At 38.0% G+C, this 21,740-nt stretch overlaps 1 protein-coding gene and 2 long non-coding RNA genes across 3 annotated transcripts in view; all 3 read left to right on the plus strand.

Annotated features, from left to right (window-relative positions):
- Positions 1 to 20,268, plus strand: part of LOC126923873 (uncharacterized) — a 34,108-nt gene extending 13,840 nt beyond the window's left edge. The window contains exon 2 of the long non-coding RNA XR_007713341.1: positions 15,827 to 20,268. This is a non-coding gene — a long non-coding RNA (uncharacterized LOC126923873). The remainder of the gene's footprint in view (positions 1 to 15,826) is intronic.
- The window catches only part of LOC126923838 (syndecan), a 226,844-nt gene that overhangs the window by 109,441 nt on the left and 95,663 nt on the right, over positions 1 to 21,740 (plus strand). The gene's annotated exons all lie outside the window — the stretch shown is intronic.
- Positions 1 to 21,740, plus strand: part of LOC126923864 (uncharacterized) — a 124,182-nt gene that overhangs the window by 101,969 nt on the left and 473 nt on the right. The window lies entirely within an intron of this gene.

The raw sequence follows: 21,740 nt of genomic DNA on the forward strand, positions 1-21,740 counted from the left end.
AAATAATATTCAGTGACAGTAGCACTAGTACTTCATTTTTATTTAGTTTTGTTTTATTTAGGTTTACGATTGTTTTCCTTATTTCCTTGTATTCTTATTTCTTCATCTATACACAAACACACATACGTACAACCTTATTTTATCATTACATATCAACTGTCTATTTGTTTAACTATTAACCATTCTACTATTCTATAACTATTCTACTGTCCATCATCCATTTAATCTATCTATTAACTATGTAATATTCAGTATCTTCATACGTTAATATTTCAATGTTAATCACACTCATTATTAATGTACAGTTAAACGTTAATTATCCGAATCAATTGGGGCCGAGGTGGTTTGGAAAATCGAATTGTACGGATAATGAAACGTGTATCTATTTATCCAATGAACAGTCATAGGAATTAACCGTAAAAAGACTATCACGACTATTAAGACTATTATTACCATACGTACGATCCATTTCGTTCTGTTCAGATAAACACCACGACATTTCACAGATTTGGTTTCACGTTTGTACGAAGGTGCACTGTTGTAAAAAAACACGTTTGCGAAAGAAAGACACTTTCCGGACAACCTAATATTAATTAATTTTTGAAGAAATTCTTCGAAGCAACAATATACCTATTTTATTTATTACATAGATATTACACGAATAAAGAACAAAAAACAAATATGTACGATACATAGTAACGTTAAGAAAGTTTATTGTTTAAAGTAATAATCTTGCCAGTTCCAAGAATCGGTGCCGATGACGACGATGAGACGCCGATTAGGATAATCGAGCTTCGAATAATCCAGCCCTCTGTTCCATTAATTTTTCCAAACGTTGCAAATTAACGTGCAAAATAATAATAAAGTACGTGAGTTTGCTAAGCAAGTAAGTGACTTGGAACTTTCGCACAATACTGTACATGAAAGACAGAAACAGTTAGAATCACGTAGAAGAAGTATTCCTTTGCTGTTCTCGTTGATACCAACCAGCAGCTTCACAGAACTCGAATACTCGTTCTAATAAATTCCAATTAAGAGCCTGCCAACCCCTTTCTTCTTTCCTACACTCTTTTTCCTCCCCTTCTTTTTCTTCTTCTTCTTCTTCTTCTTCTTCTGCTCCCTCGTACGTTGGTACGAAAATCTTGTGAGACCATTTTATTTTTGTCTTCTTCTATTTTTTCCCTTTCTTCTTTTTAGAAACGAATCACGTAGCTCTTTGTTAAGGGTAGTATACGTTTGCGAGTTCTTTGAGCGAATGGGGTATTTTTGATGAGAGGTCTTGTTTAGCTCTCCCCGGGATAGATAGCCCTCTTTGGAAGGGCTGCAAGGGCTTCGTACGATCCAACAAGCTTAATTGCATACCAAACAAAGTTGTTTGTTGGCACAAATGGATTTTGATAAGACTAATTGGAGGATTTTGCAGATTTTGATTACGACGTGTTAGACTGAGCGATAAAGCTACTCGCGTTTCCCTAGCATGTCACATAGAAGGACACGACAAGTGTTATTACCTTTGTACAAAAATATTCATTTGATCAGGGAATAATCGTAACACGTGTCTTTAATTTAAAAAGGAAGAAATTACACGCAGTTTCTATAACATTTTTTGAGATGAACCTACACTAAGGGAGAGTGAACGATCTTATTACTCAAGAAGATAATTTTATAGTGTGCTTCTTTCTAATAACAGTAATGTATAATAATATACTAAGAATAATATAACAACACAAGTATACCAATTAATGTATACAAACGCGCACAACGATATATATTTGGCAATAACGATAAACAAAATGCGATATATGCAGATGTTTTGTAAGTCAATATTCTGAGAATGTCAAGTTAATTACGTACTGCAGTTCTTGCAAGTAACAATTGCAAATATTAGCTCTGTCTAAACCTGTTCTCTCGAATTTAAATGACCGAAAATGGTCGTTATATTTCGACGGATATCATCGAAATATATATAGCTCTCAAGTATTTGCTTTAAATTTCCAACATAATTTTATTAGCGTCTATACATATTGCGGTCTTGTAGCAAGAAGATATTCCGAAAAGGAAGACGTCCGAGCAAATACAATACAAACACGAAGCAGAAGCGAGCAGAATTGATCGTTCATATTCATTTCCCCTAAGAGCAGAAGATAATCAGCCGATTCATTACACATGTAACATCTGCGCCACGTTATAACGAGCCGGGTCGATCCGCGTCAGATCATCCAAGAAACCATTTATCCCCATCGCCAACAACCGATCGACTGGCAGTCTGCCACCTCTAAGGATCGTTAAAACCATCATCCTCCTCTCCATTCGACGCAGCGAAAACTCGTTGAGTTTCCATTTGCTCGAATGTGTCTCGAGTCTCGATTTCACGATTCTTCGTGAAGAAAACTGGGAAATTCATCGCGTTCCTGCGCACGTGCGGATATCCGGATCGACGTTGAGCGAAGCCTGGTCGAGAGCGGACGCGAATTAGAATGCCGAGGAATAAGCAGAAAGTGGATGAGCCAGTTGGGACAAGTACGGAGGAAGGTCGATTCGGTGTCTGGCTGAGAATAATCGGCCAGCTGTCGACCGGGATGTCGCAGCGATCATGGTTGCGGGCCTGCTCATAGGTCGGCTGGCGCCTGTCTCTCATCCATTATACATGAAAACACTCGACCAGTGGCCTGGCCAGGCTTTTTCCTCGAGATTCCACAGCCTCTTATTCGTGTCTGACCATCCGTAATGATAATTCATACGCGCTTCGAGGAGGGTGCACGGTGTTCTTGTTATCGAGAGGATGAGTTGTTCGGGCTCCTACGTTTCTTGGGAAGCTGGTGCTGCCATTGTATTGTTTTGTTGCGTACACACTGGGTCACGAAAGTATTTGAACGCTTGCCAGAGGCGGAGAGTCCAGCAGGGTAAGCAGGCCAAGCGTTCGTCGATAGATCAGCATGTTCATGGTTGCATCGGTACGTCATCTTGTGGAATTAGTTGACGATCGTTCGAACGCGCGACCTTCCATTGGCAACATTTTATTTCCGATCGATTACTAACCAACCGGTTAGTCGTTGCGATCTCTTTGAAAAGCGTGTCCCTGAAATATGCTAGAAAGCAAAGGACAGCTACTTTGTTCACGTTGTATACAGCTGTTTCATAATGATCATTTGTATTATTTTACTTGTTCGTTTTATTTTCTCTTATTAGTATGTTTTATTGGCGGGTTAATGAACACCGAAGACACGTTAAATGTCGAATGTTTAGCCAGTCAACAGCGGAATTTAGCTTTAGAAATCTGTCATGGGGGTCGTGTTGGGTCACAGAGTGCGTGAATAAATACAAGCGACGACGAGCATACGCGTGAAACGCAGCGAAACGAGGTTTTTGTCGGACGTGTATACTCGTCAAACGCGGTTAACTGGTTAACAGAGTGCGCTTCGAGGAGGATACGCTCACCGTGTTCTTATTATGGAAAAGACGAGTCGAACTGCTTCTTGGACTCCTACGATTCTCTCGTTTTGTTGTGTACACAGTGGGTCGCGAAAGTATTTGAACGCTTGCCAGAGAAAATTTATAGAGTCTAGCAGAGTAAGCAATCAGCGATAAATACCGTTGCATCAGTATCTCGTGGAATTAACAAATACACGTTAAATATCGAGCATCTCATAGAAGATACAGAAGATACAGAGCAGAAGATAGTAATATTACGAGTAGACTGCGGATTTTTATAGGAAATTTGCATGGGCAAAATTGCACAGAATGCACGTAATGTGAAAAGATACACAAAGCATGCAAAGTATAGTGCTTTTCTGTAACACTTGGTAGGAAAACCAATTTTCCAGGCTCGTTTCCTACCAGCACGATCGCGATGCTCGATTTTCGATACTGGCAATGAAACTTCAAAATGTTTCATATAAAACCCACAATGTCTTAATAAATAATACGAAATATATGCTTGTGACAAATATATTGCAACTTGCATATATTAAATTGTAGCAAAAGTGTCTTTCTTTTGCAAACACGTCTATTACAACGATGCATTTTTATACAAACATTTTGTATAAATGTATTTTTATCTTAAATAGAACAGAATGGATCGTGTCTAATTTAATAAAACAATATAAAAGAAAAAATGTTGTGCTTCTGATAAGATGTTTCCTTATAAAACCAAAGAAACTTTTTACAACCTAATATAAAGTCTACTAACGCGATCACGATACTGGATTTTCAATATTGCGAACGAAATTTCGAAATGTTCCGTACAAGGCGCGCGACATATTCCCAAAAAACAAGAAACAAAAAGAATATCTACGGGAATTGTAATGCCTTGGCAAGCAACGAAACGTGTCTATCCTGTTCTCTGATTCGCACGATGTTGGCGCAGCGCCGCGTCATCGCTGTTCCCTGTAATTTCTGTTGGTTTCTTCGCGCAAGAAGAGACGAGGACTCTAGGAGTCAAGGACGCGGAAGAAGACTCTTCGCCTCGCCTCTCTCGGTCTCTCCGGCTTTCTGCCTTTTCATCCCTTCCGCTTTCTCCCTGATCTTTACACTCTGTTCGTTTTATGATTCCACGACGTAACGTAGAATGGGCGCCGGTCTCTCTGCTAACGAACCAATCAAAAGAAGAAGACGAAGCGCGCCAGTTGCTCGTCGCAGCAAACCCTGAATAAGCGAAACGAGAGGGAACTGGCGTCGGACGAGGCCACCGACAATGCAGGATAGACGAGAGACGAACTTTTAGTAATCAGACGCGAATCTTGTCTCGTTCTCTCGCTCTCGTAGACAAAAGGTTTTGCATTATGTTGGATGGACGCGTCGACAGATGAAGAGGATGGTTTTCGAGGATGTCAGTGACGTTCGGCTGGATGGGTTGCAGTCCAGTAGGATTTTCAGGGTTGTTAAAGGGCTTGTTAAAGGGTCAGGTTCGGTCGGATAGAATTTTAATTGTATTCTCAATTAACTGTATATAATACGCTATATATGTGTTATGTATATTGTGAACGTTTGTTCGTTGCAGCGAAGCTTATGCCCATTGCTATCTTTTCTCAGCATGTGCACGTTTGATACGTTCTGCTTCCGCCATAGTTTACTTCTCAAAGCTCCATCTTAATTTACCATCTGATATAATGTTTACCAGCTGTAGCGTAATTTATTAGACGGATTACGATGGAGGATGTCTCGGATAAACGAAACCGCGTATATTAAATCTGTCTTGCTTTATTTACGATTGCACGAAAAACATCGTTCGGGGCAAAGTTAAGCTAATTTGAAGGGGCACGCGTAACGGTGGAAAGAATTTTTTCACCTCGTTTCTTTCAGGGGATTTCAAGGTCTTTTCGATCTTTTTATACACAGCTCTGTATACCTTTTTATAAATGAAAATATTAAGGGAAATAAAGGGAAACATAAACGCAAAAGTATTTGTAATCAAACCCTTAGAAAAGTTTTCACGAGTTTTACGAAATTCAGGTATATTTTAAACGAAGCGTTTTCAAGCGCAAATCACCTTGATACTTTTCACTGTAAAAAATGAAAAGTCATATCCACCGATGCAAAAAAGTATATTCGTAAATATACCGATGGCCTTGGAATCTTCTTTAAAAAAAAAAAAAAAAATAAACTTGAGAAAATTCGTTCCACCGTTTCACGCGCCCCATGAAATAAAGATTCTTTCATACAATCGTAGATAAGGCAGATATTTAGGTGATCTCATTTAGCCGGGACACCAGGTATATCTTCTAGCTCATTTTGTTTCGTTATTTTAAGACCTGGCTGCTAGGGGCGAGAATTTTAATTATGACGAAGCTTTGGGAAGTTTTGTTACAGGGGTTGAGAATGATTTGGGGTATTGTTACGGGTAGATTGCGATTCTCAGGCAAGTGGATATTTTGGAATTTTAATGACATTTGCAGAGTGAAAAGTTTCGTGTTTTTTGCGGTATACGCTGTAACTCTGCAAAGGACAAACTCGCTTAAGTTTAATTACTGTGGGCGATGAATGATTTGCGATATCGTCAAGAGCTGATTGTGATTTTCGATTGGATCTGCGATTCCGCAAAAGACAGACTTGTTTAAATTTAATTACCGCGAAGGTGAATGATTCAAGACGTTGTTAAGGGGTGGGTTGTGATTTTCAGAGAAATGAATATCTTGGAATTTTTTAATAACAATTATATTGTTATACCTAGCGAGTTTTCAGTTTTTTATGGTATAAATTATCACTTTGGAAGTAGCCAAGATATTTTTATTTTAATTGCTGCGAGGCTGAAAGATTTGGGATATTGCAAATTATATGATCTACAAAGCGACGAATATTTGGCAATTTTAATTAAGACGATGATAACAGATTTGGAACGTATAAATGTCGAGGGTGGATTTTAATTAATAAATAGTTTTTACAGATAATTCTGGGACAAATATTCCAAGTAATATGGTGATTTTGTAAAGTAGAAATGTTATTTGATAACAGACGAGTGTCTTCGACTATTAATTATGCCGCTGATGGAAGAGAAATGGAATTTTAATTACGGCGAACGTTCTATATACTGTGAAGAGATTGCTGATAAAGTAAATATTTTTGATAGAAAAATTTCATTCCGACGAAAAGAAGAGTACTGCACAGAGAAAAATCCAGCACGCCGCAAAAAATATGAGACTCGCCTGAAATAATCTGAGCAATTTGGAAGGTATTTAACAATGACGAGGAAAATAAAGAACAAGGCGATTGTAACCTTTTGTTCGATAATCCATTCGAAAAACAAGAATACCCGGCTGCGAGAAATTAATTGAAAACGTTCGTAAAACGGGAGAATGTTTAAATAAAAAAAAAGAAAAAAGAAAAAGGAATGCTCACAACAACATACTCCACGATAAACTGTACAACGTTGAAAGACGATTAATTGCAACACTAAGTAATATCACATTTTATTTAAACGTCAAACGTATTAAACACCATGAAGCGAACAAATTAAAACACAACGATTAAACAGAAACAATTAGTTAACAAGATTTACTTATCAAGTTTTCTTATAAACGTCCTTTTACCGAGCCGAATTTTACTCTTGAAAGAATCGCTATTAACGATTGCAAGCATCTTTTCACCCAAGTTAGGATAACGATCACGTTATAGATACTATCAGGCTCGTGTTTCCATTTAACCATTTTCGTTCGATGTTCATCGATAATTGGATTCCGCCGACACGATGGATGCAACATTTGCAGGATTTCAACTCGGAGCAACTGAAAGTTGGCAAAGCTCGTTGATAGTTGGCCGAGTTAGCCTATGAATTTCTGATACGGGGAAACAATCGATTTTGCTTGCAATTAGCGGTTCACCTCTGCCTTCGCCACTCTCCTCTCTCTCTCTCTCTGTCTCTGTTTTCGTTTATCGATCGCTTATCGGTAATTACGCCGATGGATTCTTTGATTTCTTGGAATTGGCGAGAAATTTTTGATCGAAGAGGAATACCTTGTACCTCGCGTACTTATAGTTACAGCTATGAGCGAAGATTAAATGTATATAAAAAAGAGAGAGAGAGACTGTAACTATATATGTGTGTGTGTGTGTGTATAAGAAAAGTACATTTTTACCATGTACTGGAAAATATGTCGTTATTTAGAGCATCTTCTTTTTCTTCGTTTTTCCTGTTCCAATATTCCATTTGCTATACTTTATAGCCCCAAAGTTGTATATTAGATCCTGCGATTCTTATAGCGCTTCTCATGCTATTCGCATGATCTATGTTCTGTATACAACGTCTAATACCCGCTGTTGGATGTTAGAAGAAAGTGAAAGAATTATATTGCATACGTTCGACTTGCTTTTACACGGCGAATCGCTTCAATTTTCGTTGCATGTAGATTTCGGAAACACCCTGTATATGTACGTTAAAAGAATTCAATTATTGTAGAAGATCAAAACCACGAGGAAGAAAGAAGAAAAAGTACTTGTTCGCGCGTAACGAAAGAGGGCGGATAATTAGTAACTAAAAAATATTCATTTAATCTATGAAAAAAAGAAGAAAACCGAGAAAACGAAGGAAAAAGAAAGTACCTGTTTCTCGTGCACAAAGAAGAAAGAGGGAAAAAAATATTCACACACAAAAAAGGGAAGAATGAGAAATCAAAGAAAGGATAAGGTGTCCGAATAAAAAGGGGAAAAAGCAGCTGACCGAAGAAAAAAGAAAGAGTAAGCCAACAATTTTTATCGTGTACTCAAACACAAAGAGGAGAACACAGAATCGGAAAACCATAGAGAAGATCCCTCGATCAAAGAGAAACGAAGAAACCCAATGGAAAGGAAGAGTATTCTCACAAACAAAAAAATAGCATCAGCCCCGATACTGTCACCTAACCAACCAACCGTGCGTATCGCACAAAGAAAAAAGAAGAAGATTCAGAAAACAAGGAAAAGGAAAACGACAAGCGAAAAAGAATACAAAGTAATCGATTAAAGAGAGAAAGAAGAAGCAAGCCGATTAAAAAGAAGAGAAAGTACTCGCGCACAGAGCGAAACAAAGAATCAGAAAACCACAGTCCTCGAGCGGGAAACGGAGTAATCCAAAGAAAACAAAGAACGCTCTTGCAAGCAAAAAGAAGAAAAAAGAAGCGAAAAGAGAGAAGCAGTTGCCAATTGCCCCATTAACCAACCAACCACCACCGCCACATTCCACAAAGAAAAACGAAGAAGAATCAAAAAGAAGATAAAGATACAGAGTACTCGATTAGAAATAAAAAGAAGAGACAAACACCGAAGAAAAGAAGAAATGCTTCTTCGCGCGATACAAAAGCGCACAAAGAGAAAGGCAAAGAGTCAGAAAGCTATGGGAAAGGCACAATCCTCGTGCAAAGAAAAACGAAGAAACCCTCCGTTTTCCCCCGCAAGAAAAAAAGAAGAAGAAAGAATTCTCGGAGAAACAAAAAAATAAGAAGCAAAAAGAAAGAAGCAGATCTTAAAAAGCATCGGCACACCACCACCACCAGCCAACCAACCACCCAACCAACCAACCATCACATTCACCATCTGTATGAAGCGCAACGATCCGCCCTAGAAACCCGGTCTCCGTTTAGCCACGGGGTGAAAAAGGGGTGAGAATCCGTGGTGGTCGACGTCGATTAGAGGCGAACGGAAGCGTTGATCGTAAAACGAAGCATCGATCGTTTATAAGCGGCGTGGATGGATTAATTAAAAACCGGCCCCGGATAACACAAAGGGGGTGAAGAGGGGCGTAGCGGGGGTCACAGGAAAGCCTTGAAACCTCGGCGATCGTTGTCGTTACGGCGACGAGCCACGAAGGAAAAAGGGGGACAAGAGATGGCCGAGGAGGAGGCGCAGGTAGGGCGAGAGGATATGTAAGGGTGGCGAAAAGGGGCGAGGTCGACGGAAGGGGCGCGTCCCGGCTATACCAGGCAAGTTTTTCGCTTTCACGGAATAATAAAAGGATCGCGTGCCACATGGAATTCGATATTACCCTGTCGGCTGTCGTCGATGCCACCAGCTGAGACGATCACGCTGAATACAGGAATTTTTTGTCGCCCCGTTGAAAGACGGCTTTAGGCTGTTGGAAGGCGGGATTTTCGGACACAGAGGACGCTAGTTTTCGAGAATTTCTCGATTTCAAAGGGATTTTCGAATGTTTCTCATTCGCAAGAGTGTTCTTCCTGTACCGGCGAGCAAATTTCGACTGCGATATTCGGTCAGCGGTTTGTAATTCTCGAGAAGACGGAATCGTTTAATTTTATTAAATTACTAACTACGAGTATTTAATTAATTATTAAGTAATTTAAATTACTACTACTGCGATCACCGATATCAGACTGACGACTGTCGTCGATGCGGTCGGACGATCGCGTTGTACACTGAATTTTCTTTTGTTTTGGGGTCGAGGAAGGGTTTTAAAGGATCTTAAAGGATGGTTGTTGGAATATCGAGGAGGGTTGCTCTTCAGCATTTTTAAATTTCGAAGGGATTTCCAGGTGCCTCTGGCTTTGCACAATATTCTTCTTATATCGGCGACGAAGTTTTAAGTTTCGAAATTTTACTAAATTCTCGTGGAAACTGGTTTTAAGCAGCTTTCAGATCTTGGAAAAATTTCGAGGCATTCTTAGCGTATGGAAGAATTTTGTCTGCAAGTATAATCGTCACAGCCAGCAATCTGATTTATGGAAATATTTTCTTGATATCGGCGACCGAGTCTTAAGTCTTCAAACATTATTATTATATATTATTGTTGCATAAATAATTATTAGAAATTGGTTCTGAGGAAACTTCGAAGCATCTTCGGTATACAAAAAGGATGTGTTTCTGAATTTATTTTACACGTGGAAGGACTTTCTTTACTACGTAATTTGGGTAATCTGGATCGATGATATTTGCTAGTTTTTAGTTCTTGAAGAGATTGCGAAATGTTTTCCTAATAAAGTTTCCAATTGTACAGCGATGCTTCTGAAAAAACAAGGTATATTGCAAATAATCTTTAATATACACTATCCCTTTTACTTCACAGTAGAAAAAACAAGTCGGATAAAAGGTCGTAGAAATTAAAATCGAAGGGTAAAATACCTTAAGAAGAGGGTCGTAAATAAGTCAAGTTCAAGGGTGATGCATAAAGCGAGGAGAGAGAAATTGTTAGAATTTTGCAAAGAACGAAAAGTGAAAGTAGAAGTTTCGGAATAATAACGATTGTGGACTATTGAGAAGAAGAAAAAAAAGAGTAATTGTAGAGTAGAATGTTGAAAGTTGGAGATTTTCAAAGAAGCAGGTACTGAAAGAAGAACTTCTTCCAAGTTGAATGAAAGATTTATATATACTACTGCTACTATTATTAGGAAATCAGAAATATTCAAATAGTTTACTAGTTTCGTTTAATATTATTAGCTTAACAGTAGAACTACCGATAGTTAACACGAAGCTATTTCTATCAAAACCAATCAAAATGTCTGGTCTTTAGAAAATACGTAATAATAGAATATTTGTATATTTTGTGATTTATTACTTTCTTACAGAAGGAATTCCATGTTACGTAGTACATTTTTGGTATTATTAATCCATCTGGGATCCCTAAACGAGGGTTGACACATTTATAAAATTGTAGCACCAGTCATTTTGACTGATGTGGTATTGCTAGTGTTAGCATCTAGCGATATAGCGATCGATCCGGAATTTTCCTGATAACTGATATCATCGTATCGAATGATACGCGGTAAAAATTTGAAAAACGTATGGCAAGTTGTACAAAACGAGGAAACTGGTTAATTGAGGTTCGATAAACAGATTGCAGGATCCTTTTACACTTTGACAAGTACCAGTCATTTCGACTGGTATTGGTATAAGTAGCCTTGATACAAAATTACTTTCAGTTTGAATATATAAGAAACAAAATAAAACTCATTATATTATTCCTTTAGTTATCGTTACGAAAATCATTACATCATTGCCTGAAAAATGATATAACATGAAGTAGGAATTTTCAAACAAAATTGTAAAACCAGTCAATTTAACTGGCATGATAGTTCTAGTGTTAAAAATGCTATTTTTTCCTCCTTTTGTAAGCATAAAAGACCAGCAGGAAGAATTAGAGACGGAAGGTTTTCGTATGATTTATAGTTTTCAAATAGCCAAGATGACAATGCAAAGTTATGGCCTGTAGATACACGTACGTCGATACTTTCTAAATATGATTAATCTTTGAGACATTACAAGTTTTATCTTCTCAGTATTTCAAAAGTTTCGATGCAGTAAAGTTCTTATTCCCTGTTGCTTTAGACCGACCCACGTTCTACGTTCTCTCTTTCAACGTGTCGAGCACTAGCTTTCCAGCGACCCAGATTTTCCGATACAGATTCCCACACCCCTATATATCTCTCGCTAAACGCTCAAAATTCTCGATGCAGTAAATCTTTCCCTTTCCCATTAATCCTGGTAATGTATCGCGGTTCCTTCTTTGTTGTTTAACCTTATATAACTGGAATGTTCTACCCTGTTTCCAACAACAAAAATATTGCAATTCATTTGATTTTTAGTTTGATACTTTTGACAGAAGATTCTCATAAATTTAGTCCGCTTCATAATACAACCAAGTATTACTAAAATCGAACTGGAAAATAGGATGAAATAAATATTAGGTTGTCCGAAATGTTTCTTTCGTTTTATAAAGAAATAATAGACGCACAATGTTTTTTGTCTTATATTAGTTTATTGAATTATACACGAACATGATAATAAAAAAAATTATATAAAATAATAGAAGATGATAATAGAAATATATCGAAATGGATCATACCTAATACAATAAAATAATACAAAACAGTAATTGTTGTTCGTCTATTATTAACTTTTGAAACGAAAGAAACTTTTCGAACAACCTTATATATAGGGTGTCCATTAGGTCGTTTCTTCTAAAACGGTGCTTACATAGATGTAGGCTGGTCGATAATATAAATAGAAATACATAGAAAACACAGTGGCGTGTATAATTATAAAGTCAAACTTATTTTGTAAATTCTCCGTAATATTAAAAGTCGCTTAGTGTTCTTTACTGATTCCTTTAATTTAATTTAATTTAAAATATCATTTGGATTCCTTCGATTTAAAGCGCTAATTCTATTTACTTTGGAAGATCACCTTAGGAAACGAAGGAAACTTCTCGGACAACCTGATATGATGGTACGAAGTTTCGAATGATCCGATATCTTTGTCACCTGAGCGATTTAACTTTTCATACGTTGTTCGATATTCGAATTATAATTTTAAGAATTCCAGACAACAATATCGAACATAAACGATACGATATTAAAAATTTCTAAATTTCCAAAGAGCGTAACCTTTCGCTGTCATCCTGATAGTTTGGAAATACCAGAAACTATCTCACCGCTGTTACATAAACCTTTCTATCTTATCTTACGCTCGTAAAACGTCCAACCAAAACATTTCCAAAATTCTCAGACAATTTTCGCAACCTCGTACTATCAGTGTCACGATGTGATTTCGACATTCCGAAACTCACCCCCTCGATAATTACGCCGCTAATTTCGCGTGTTGCAACGCTGTCCGTTCATCTCTTTCCTTGTAAATCATCCCTTAACGCTTTGCATCGCATTCGCCAACGAAACGAACGACGAAATTCTCTCTAAAAACAACGATATAAACGTATCGACTTTGCCTACGTTCGAAAGATGGTCGATCGTTGTATCGTGGATTGATAAAGCCAGGAAAAAGGGATGTTTATCGAACATCCTCTGGTCGATGAGTCGTTTTTCCAAATGGAATCAGACAGAGGAAATAATTGTTTGTTCTGTTGGAAATGGGACGGGCTGTCGAAGCTGCAACGAAGATTGTACGCGAAAGGGTGGGAAGAAGAATTTATTGAACCGTTTCGGCCCGGGTCAAACGTTCCTCTGGATCCGTTTATGAATCATATTCCGGCGACAGGCTCGATAGCTTTCCTCGCTGAAAAAAAGAGGAGGAAAAAATAGATAGCTTCCATCGGCCTCTTTTCCCCCTCCACGAACACCTTTCACCTCTCTTTTTTCCTTATTTTTTTTTTCCATCAATTTTTCTGCACAGAACACGGTATAGTGCTATCGAACCGATACGAGATACCTGTAAATACTAAATACTGTGGAGAGCACAATTGAACGAATAATGATCTGTGGTTCTTTTGTGGCTCATTTTTTGCTGCCAAATATACCAACGAATTTGTTGATTTTGTGTAAAACTCCTGGACATCCGAGTTTCCAAAGTCTTATTTAAAAAGATACAAAATTCTAAAATTCAATGATCGTATTTTGTTGAAGATCGGTAAATGTCCTAGCACTTTTGATCTAAACTATTTTCTTATGCTTTTAATAACATAATATACAGGGTGGTTGGTAACTGGTGGTACAAGCGGAAAGGGGGTGATTGTAGGCGAAAAAAGAAGTCGAAAATATAGAATAAAAATTTTTCGTTTGGGGCTTTGTTTTCGAGAAAATCGACTTTGAATTTTCGTTCGGTACGCGTGCACTTTATCACGTCTCGTTATGACTCTAATTAAATTTCTATGAACACTTTCTAAGTCGACTTTCTCGAAAATATTTTCGACTTCTTTTTTCGCGTAGAATCACCCCCTTTCCGCTTGTACCACCAGTTACCAACCACCCTGTATAGAATATCCTCCATTGTAAACCGGACTAATTCACGTACTACTTTTTCTAGTTACATTCTTCAAAATATGAACTTGCATAAAAATTGCAAAAATCTGCTGTCTACTTATTAGACTTATTAGAATACTTACAGATCTCAAGTTAGAAGAAATTTTTAGCGTACCTATTAAATCATTGAGGACCAACATTATTATTATTATATATAGATTGCTTCATAATAAAATATAGATTGCTTTGATAAAAATTTCTGCGAGCTTTAAAACCTTGAAAAAGCTGCAGCCCGTAACAGCATCCCTCTATTCTCGCGAACGTTATATCTCTGTTATCTGCTGGCGATGCATCAGAAACGCAAAAGTGAAGTGAACCCGGTCAATTTCCAACTAATCCATCGTATCTCGACGATAATCGCGAAACTCACTTAGATGACCATCGCATGTACAATGAAAATTCTGACAACGCAAATATACAATAAAATTTAATATAATAGGATATCCTACTATCCATTACCTTCACTAGCCGTCTAAATTTCTCCCGAAAGTCATACATCTTGACCGTAATCGTGAAAACCAGCCTATAACCATCGTAAGCCAAATTCTGGCAAAGACAGTTTCCGATTCCATCAAGACACGCAGAGGATCGTGTCAGAGGTCGATGACAGTGGCCCGCCACTTTTCATTTCCCCAATTTCCTGGCTTGGCTAGCGAGCGTATACCGGTGCAGCATACCACGTCACCGAGACGTCGCCGCCAGTGTGGCTCTGACGTAGAGATTTAGGGCCTTGGAAACGTCCTCGAACGTCGCCGCGGGTCAGATAGCTTATCGTGGCATACAGTCAGGAAATGGAAAAGCGTCCTCGAGAGCCGGTGCAGCCAAGGTTTCGCCCTCATCCTTCCTACGAACGAGAAGGATCTCGATCCAAAGGACTCGAGAGAGAAAGAGAGAGAGATAGAGAGAAGCTAGCACGTCGTCATCTCGAGAGCCAACCTGGTTGCTGCGGAATTTAATTAGTTCCACTGATGGGAACGCATTGTCCTATTCAGGATCTCCACAGTCTCTTTGCATTTTCATGACGAACGCAGGCGTTCCAAACCTCGGAAAGGTGCCAGCGAATTATCGGTGGAATTAATGGCTTTATGTTTGGCTTTTGGAAGATTTTTCCGGATGATGGAATCTCCTGCGTAATTGCACTATTGTTATCAGGTATGTAGGGAATTAGAAAGTCCAAAATTGCGATTGCGGCGGAAAGAGAATTTGAAGATCGTATTTCTTTGTAATAACGACACCGTGTCGTCAGCGGCAGCTTCGTTGCACTAAATATTCTTTAGCTTGTTGATAGCAATCATCTGTATTTTATGTTAACTATAATGTAATTGTTTCTATCGATTGTAAAACTCTTTCTTTTTTTCTGCGAATCTGCCGCTTTCTGTATCGCTTACCTTTTAAACTTTCTTTCGTCCTTCGTTGTAGACAGAATTAATTCGCCTACTACTTCTTTTAGTTACATTCTTCAAAGTACGAACTTGCATAAAAATCTGCAGTCTACTTATTAGCGAATGCTCAAGTTAGAAATTAGTAGCTTATCTATTAAACCATTGAGGATCAACATTATTATTATTATTATTATTATTATTGTATTATAGCGTGGAGTATTGTAGAAATCGATATTTCTCAAGGTTTTAGAGAATTTTGGAAGAAGTAGCTAGTTTTTGGAGATCGGAAGATGCTTTCAATATTCTCTCTACCTTTTTCCTTTATCCCTTCCCTCGTTAAGGTTTCTTGATACTACGTTGTCCGATGTCACATGTTTTAAGAAATGTTGGAAGCGGTAGCTTCTAGAAACGAGGGAGCTTTCCTTTACATTTAACTTTGATTAAATTCAATCCGATTCGATATTTACTTTAATTTAATATTTTCTCTTTCTGTTCGATTATTCGATATTTTTCTTTCAAAATAGAATATGCGCGTGAAATTTAGTTTCGAATTTTGGTAGAATCGAACCATCGAAAAACGAAATGCTTCTCTGTTTATACAACGTTTAGCAGGGATAGTTTTCTCTAGCAAACGTGTAAAGCTACTGCGTTTGACAAGTTCGTATTACCCATTAATTACCAACATAGTGGAAAATTTATCGACAGTGACATAGTTGTCTCGATTCGAGGAACCATCGTATAAACGCTCTTACGAATATTTCTCGCTGAATGACGTTAATTGACATTTCATTAGCAGCATTTGATACGCGTTGCCACCACCAATGGGAATTGTAAATATTTGCTCGTGATTCGAGTTAATTCTTACTAACAGAACAGAACGCAGGAAAACTGACGAAAAATATTCATACGCTGTTTTATCTGGTTTCGTTCCAAAGTTAGAGCTATTTTAATGTCCCGATGATCCACGGCTGTTTATCTTCGTAGAAACTGCTCAAAATGACTGCCACACTCGGCACTGTATGCAAACCTGCAGTCTTCAGTATCAAAGAATTTCACAATCCTGACAAAAATTCCAGCTATTCGTTGAATCTGTTGGCAACCTTGTTGCATACGTGCACGAACTATTTCAACACTGCAATGGCCATCGAATGCACAATTGCTTCGAAGTAGCCGCAGAAATAAAAAAAATTCCATTGGATTTAAATCCGAGGGACGAGCAGGTCAGACAGTAGGTCTTGCGCGATTCCATTGCAAAGCAGTTGCTTGCCATTGAAACACAAAAATATCTATGACCCTGAAACAAGCTCTGGTAAGTTCGTACGAATATCTTCTATTGTTTCTCTGCATCCTGTGCTTAACGCTTTGACTGCCACGCTGGTCATTGGTGACCGGAGCGCTTGAACTTCTTACAATTGTAAAAATCGAATGAAAATGGACAGTTAGGGCATTTTGAATATAACCGATAAATAGAAGATACTTTGAAATAAAAAGTGACCCATTGAGCAATTAAACATTTTTATTAGAACATCAATAAAAAAATAATGAGAACAAATCTTGCACCTAACGGTGCACTGTGTTTGCATACATATCTTTGACGAGTAATCTACGAATATTATTATAAACACAGATCAGAAAATAATCGTAAATGCTGCTTTACAATCGTATAATTGAAATTAGAAGTGTGAACATACCTTGCTATTATATATAGAACGAGCAAATACCGTTTACCAATATCTTCTTCACGTTTCAACGATATATTCTGCACGTTTTGCTTGCGAAGAAATAACAAATGCGAATGGTTTGTTGAAATAAACGAAGCCTCGTTATAATATGTCGCTATCAACTGTTAGCAAGGCGCCACGGTGGTCACCCGTGACCACCAATAAGATAAACGATCCATCGGGGAAGAATGTTGTCTTACATCGTCAATTTATTATTATTTTGCCATTACATGCTTTGAATAATAAAAATACTCCCGTGGTGTCATGAGGAAAACATGTGATTTCGTCGCAGCAGTCAAAGTGTTAAATTGGGTCCCACGCGTTATGGTACACCCTGTATATATTGTTATAAGCAACCTACGATATATTTCTGTATCACGGTATATACTTAACGTTAGAATATGAAAGTTTCGGTGAAGGAGAACGAGGAGGAGATATGAGTGGCGGGAAATTCGCGCGTAAACTGCATACTCGATGGACTGTCCGGTTTCCGGTTGGCAGAGCTCGCTCGGTGTTGCAGAGGCCGCGGTACGCATAATTCGCCATTAAGCTGGTCACCGTGAGACGATTGGAAATGAGCAGCGATCGCGGATTTGCCGGAAAATCCTCGGCCATCCGACCGAGTCGAATTCGACGGCCACGAGATTTGCATACGATCTCTCTTTGCCGGGCCAATGCCGGCTGGGAATCCGATCGCTTCCGGGGCCATTGTCGTCCAATAGAAACTATTCCGAGCAGCCTGCAACCTTTTCGATGCTTTAATACGCGTGGCACAATTTCCAAGCGTCGAGTTTGTTTTATCCTGCATCTGTGAACTTAGAGTAGCTTTAGGTGAAAGAAGAATTATGCGAAAAGCACGTTCCATGGTAAAATTGACGTGAATCGATATCGTTGCTTCGAAGTTTTCAGGCATTTTGTAGGTTTTACTCTCCTCTTTTCGGTAGTACTGATCATTTAATATTTTGATCTAGTATCATAATATTTTTGCAGCGATGATAATAATTCTTTTTCTTCCAACGCATGATCTTCAGCCTGTGTCATACACACAGACACGCGTCTGTATTTTTTCTAAATAATCGTAAACCTATTGTAACTTTTAATCGTATTAATCATAGCTTAATTAACACTGTTAATTAACACGGTTTCAAAGAAGATTATGCACTTGAAGTAAAATTCCAACTATGAGCTTCAATTTTCACGATACTTGGGACCATTGCGGTATGATAATCGTAACTGTAATTTTCAGTGACGATGTATAATTACGTAGCTGATGTATAGAACGAAACATTTTGGTATCGCGAAAATTAGAACTTTAGAACACTCTGCTCCGAGTTTTCAATCCTCTATGGGATCATGTTAATTAGGAATTACTCACGCGTCTGTACGCTCATGGTCTTGAAACCTCATTTTATTTACTTGCCACTGTACAACCATGATTAATTATCAGAATATTATAATGTACAGGTTCTATATAATATAAATATCATTTGCAAAAATGGAAGAGAAAAGAAACAGAGCCAAAAGATGAAAGAAAAAGATAAAGCAATATCCATCGTACGACAACAATATCTTCATAGATAACATCAAATAATTTCCATCGGCGAGGAAAGAGGTTGGCGAGATAATTTTACGAAGCGAACGATGCTTCGACGCTAGCGAGGAGCAGGAAAATTTTGCCAGTCACGTTGCAAGGCCTACGTTCTCCGAAAGTGGCGAAAGTCGAGGCTCGTTTCAAGCGACGAGAGGTCGTTTCTGCAAACTTGGTACGTCTCGCCTCTTTGGCGAGATTTTCCTATGGAAAATAAAGCGAGTGTCGCGGGGTCCCGTGGCAGTCGTGACACGCCTCGTTAGTTTAAATCGCCGGCTGAGATTAAAGGCAACGCGAAGAAGCGCAAAATCGGTCACGTCGAAAATGTCATTATGCAAAGTCCGCGTAACTCGATTCGTTCGCCGGCTCGTACATGTGCGTTGAAACGTATGTGCGAGCGGATACACGAAGGGATCGCACGTTAACGAATTATTGTCCGCCCTATTGTCCCCTGGCTGCCGTCCTTTTATCCCGATTCTGATCCTCTGTCGTTCTCATTCCCTTTGGCTGTGTTTTTGAAAGAGACAACGAGGAATTGAGATAGTTTTGTAATGGAGGAAATTTATAACGCGTGTTTGAAGCAGTTTGGATTACGGTCAGGCGTTTGTTTCTGGCATTTATGATTGTCAGATGATTTTTTCTTTTTTTTTAATTTTTGCGAGATTTTTGGCCGTTCCATTGCGGTGTCGTTAGTTATCGTTTCTGGGAAAGAGATTGAGAGATTTTTGTAATTTAGACACCATGTTTGAAGCGATAGGAATTGTGGTCGATCGTTGTTTCGAATATTTATGATTGTTAGATATTTTTCGCTTTTCTGGAGATTGCAAATTTTTGCCCATTCCGTTGCGGTTTCGCTAATTATTATTCTTGGGCAAGAAACTGAGGAATTTCTGTAATTTAGAAACCATGCTCGCAGTAGTTAGGATTGTGGTCAGATGTTGTTTGCAATGTTTATAATTGGTCCATGTTCTTCGCTTTTTTGGAGATTGGACATTTTCGGGGGTCTGGCCATGGATTATCATTAATCGGAATAGAATGTTATTCATTTGGTTTATTACTAGAAATGATGGAATATTTTTCTGGTTATATATATAGAGTATTGTTAATTTAGAGCAATTTTTGAAATTAGGTAAACAGAAGATATCGAGGAAGAAAAAAGAGAAATTAAAAATAGGAAAGGAACGGAATAGACGTGATCTAAAAAAAAAGAAGAGAAATAAGGGGCAGAAAAGAAAAACTAAATATAAGAAAGAAAAGGGACAGACGTGACCTAAAAGAAAAAACAGAAAAATAATAAGAAGCAAAGGGAAGAAAATCGAAGCGCGAGAAAGTGCAGCTTTCATTTTATTAAAAGAAAAATGTAGGTTTTCGATATGTCGAGAAAAAAAAATTAGTCCAACTAAGAAGCACAAAATTATCACTGTCGATTATCCAAAATATTCACGATCGTAATTAGAAACGATAATTATCAACGCGCTACCAAGTTTCCAAGATAAGAACTGCGTGCAACTTGGAAAATCGTCCCGAACGAACAAAGATCCCTGCCGTAAAAAATCAACGACCAAAAAGTATCTGCCATTTTCATCCTTTTCTTTTAATTGAAACTCCCATTTCGCAACATTCGAACATAATGAAAATTCGATTATCAGCAGCAGCGCTTCGCGTAAAAAACGAGGAAATGAAATTTCGCCAAAGCATCAGATTCCCTCGAATTTTCAAAAGAATAGCATGGTCGATAGCTATGGCGGTATGGGTCAAGCGAGCGCGTTCAATTATCAAGGCCCGTAAGCCATAAGCACGCGTTATTAGCATCGATTACATCGCGGCGTGATTAGTCCTATTAGTTCGATTCGCAATCGAAGCAACCCGGGGGATTGGGTAACCAAGAAACGTGACGGCAATCTCGACGAGAGCCTCGCCTTTGTCCGCTCCTTATCGAGGCCGCTTGTCCGGCAAAGCCAATTAAACGATAAATTTGGAGAACGAGCCTGGATCCCGGCCAGATTTCGATCATCGAGTTCAATTCTCTCCAATGTCCTGTGATTTAGAAATTACGTGCTCCTGAATTTCTTTTATCTACTTCGCTTCTTTCTTTCTTTTTTTTTTTTTTGGTTCAGGTCGATCGTGCGATCATTATATTTGATTTTTAACGCCATCGTTAATGGTGGTTTTGTTTCGTTTAGCGATGGTGAAGGGTTGTTTTATGTTGGCGTTGTCATTTAAAAGTTCTTTTCTATCTCTTTTTCCTTTTGTGTTCTTTCTTCTTTCTTTTTTATTTTATTTTTGTCTTTTTTTTTTTTGTTTTGTTTTTAATGGTACCAATAATGGTGATTCTTTTTCTTTGTCTATTTCGACGCGTAATTTTAAAATCACTTGTTTATTTTAACAGCTTCGGTAATGATGATTCTTGTTTGTTTCAAAGTTACTTTCTATTTTTTAATGGCTACAATAACGACGGTTCTTGCTTATTTAGTGGTAGTAGAGAGGTTTTTTTTTTGTTATTTCGCGCGTGATTTTAAAATCACTTAGTTTCTTTAATGGGTCCGGTAATGGCGATTCTTGTTTGTTGGAAAATTATTTTCTATTTTTTTAATGGCTTCAATAATGGAGATTCTTGTTTGTTTAATGGTCGAAAAGGGTTGTTTTATTTTCACGAGTGATTTTAAAATCGCTTGCTTTTTTTCTAATGACTTCGGTAATGCTGACTCTTGTTTGCTTCAAAGTTACTTCCTATTATTCGAATACTTTGATTTCCATATTCTAATAGCGACAAATTCTTATTTGTTCAATCTCAATAAAAGACTGTTCTAGTTTAATGCGCAATTTGAAAGTTGTACGAAAGATAGTTGTGCTTTAAATAAAAGGAATAATTGCGTAA

Source organism: Bombus affinis, chromosome 14 (assembly GCF_024516045.1).
Source record: "Bombus affinis isolate iyBomAffi1 chromosome 14, iyBomAffi1.2, whole genome shotgun sequence".
Classification (NCBI taxonomy): Eukaryota; Metazoa; Arthropoda; class Insecta; order Hymenoptera; family Apidae; genus Bombus; species Bombus affinis.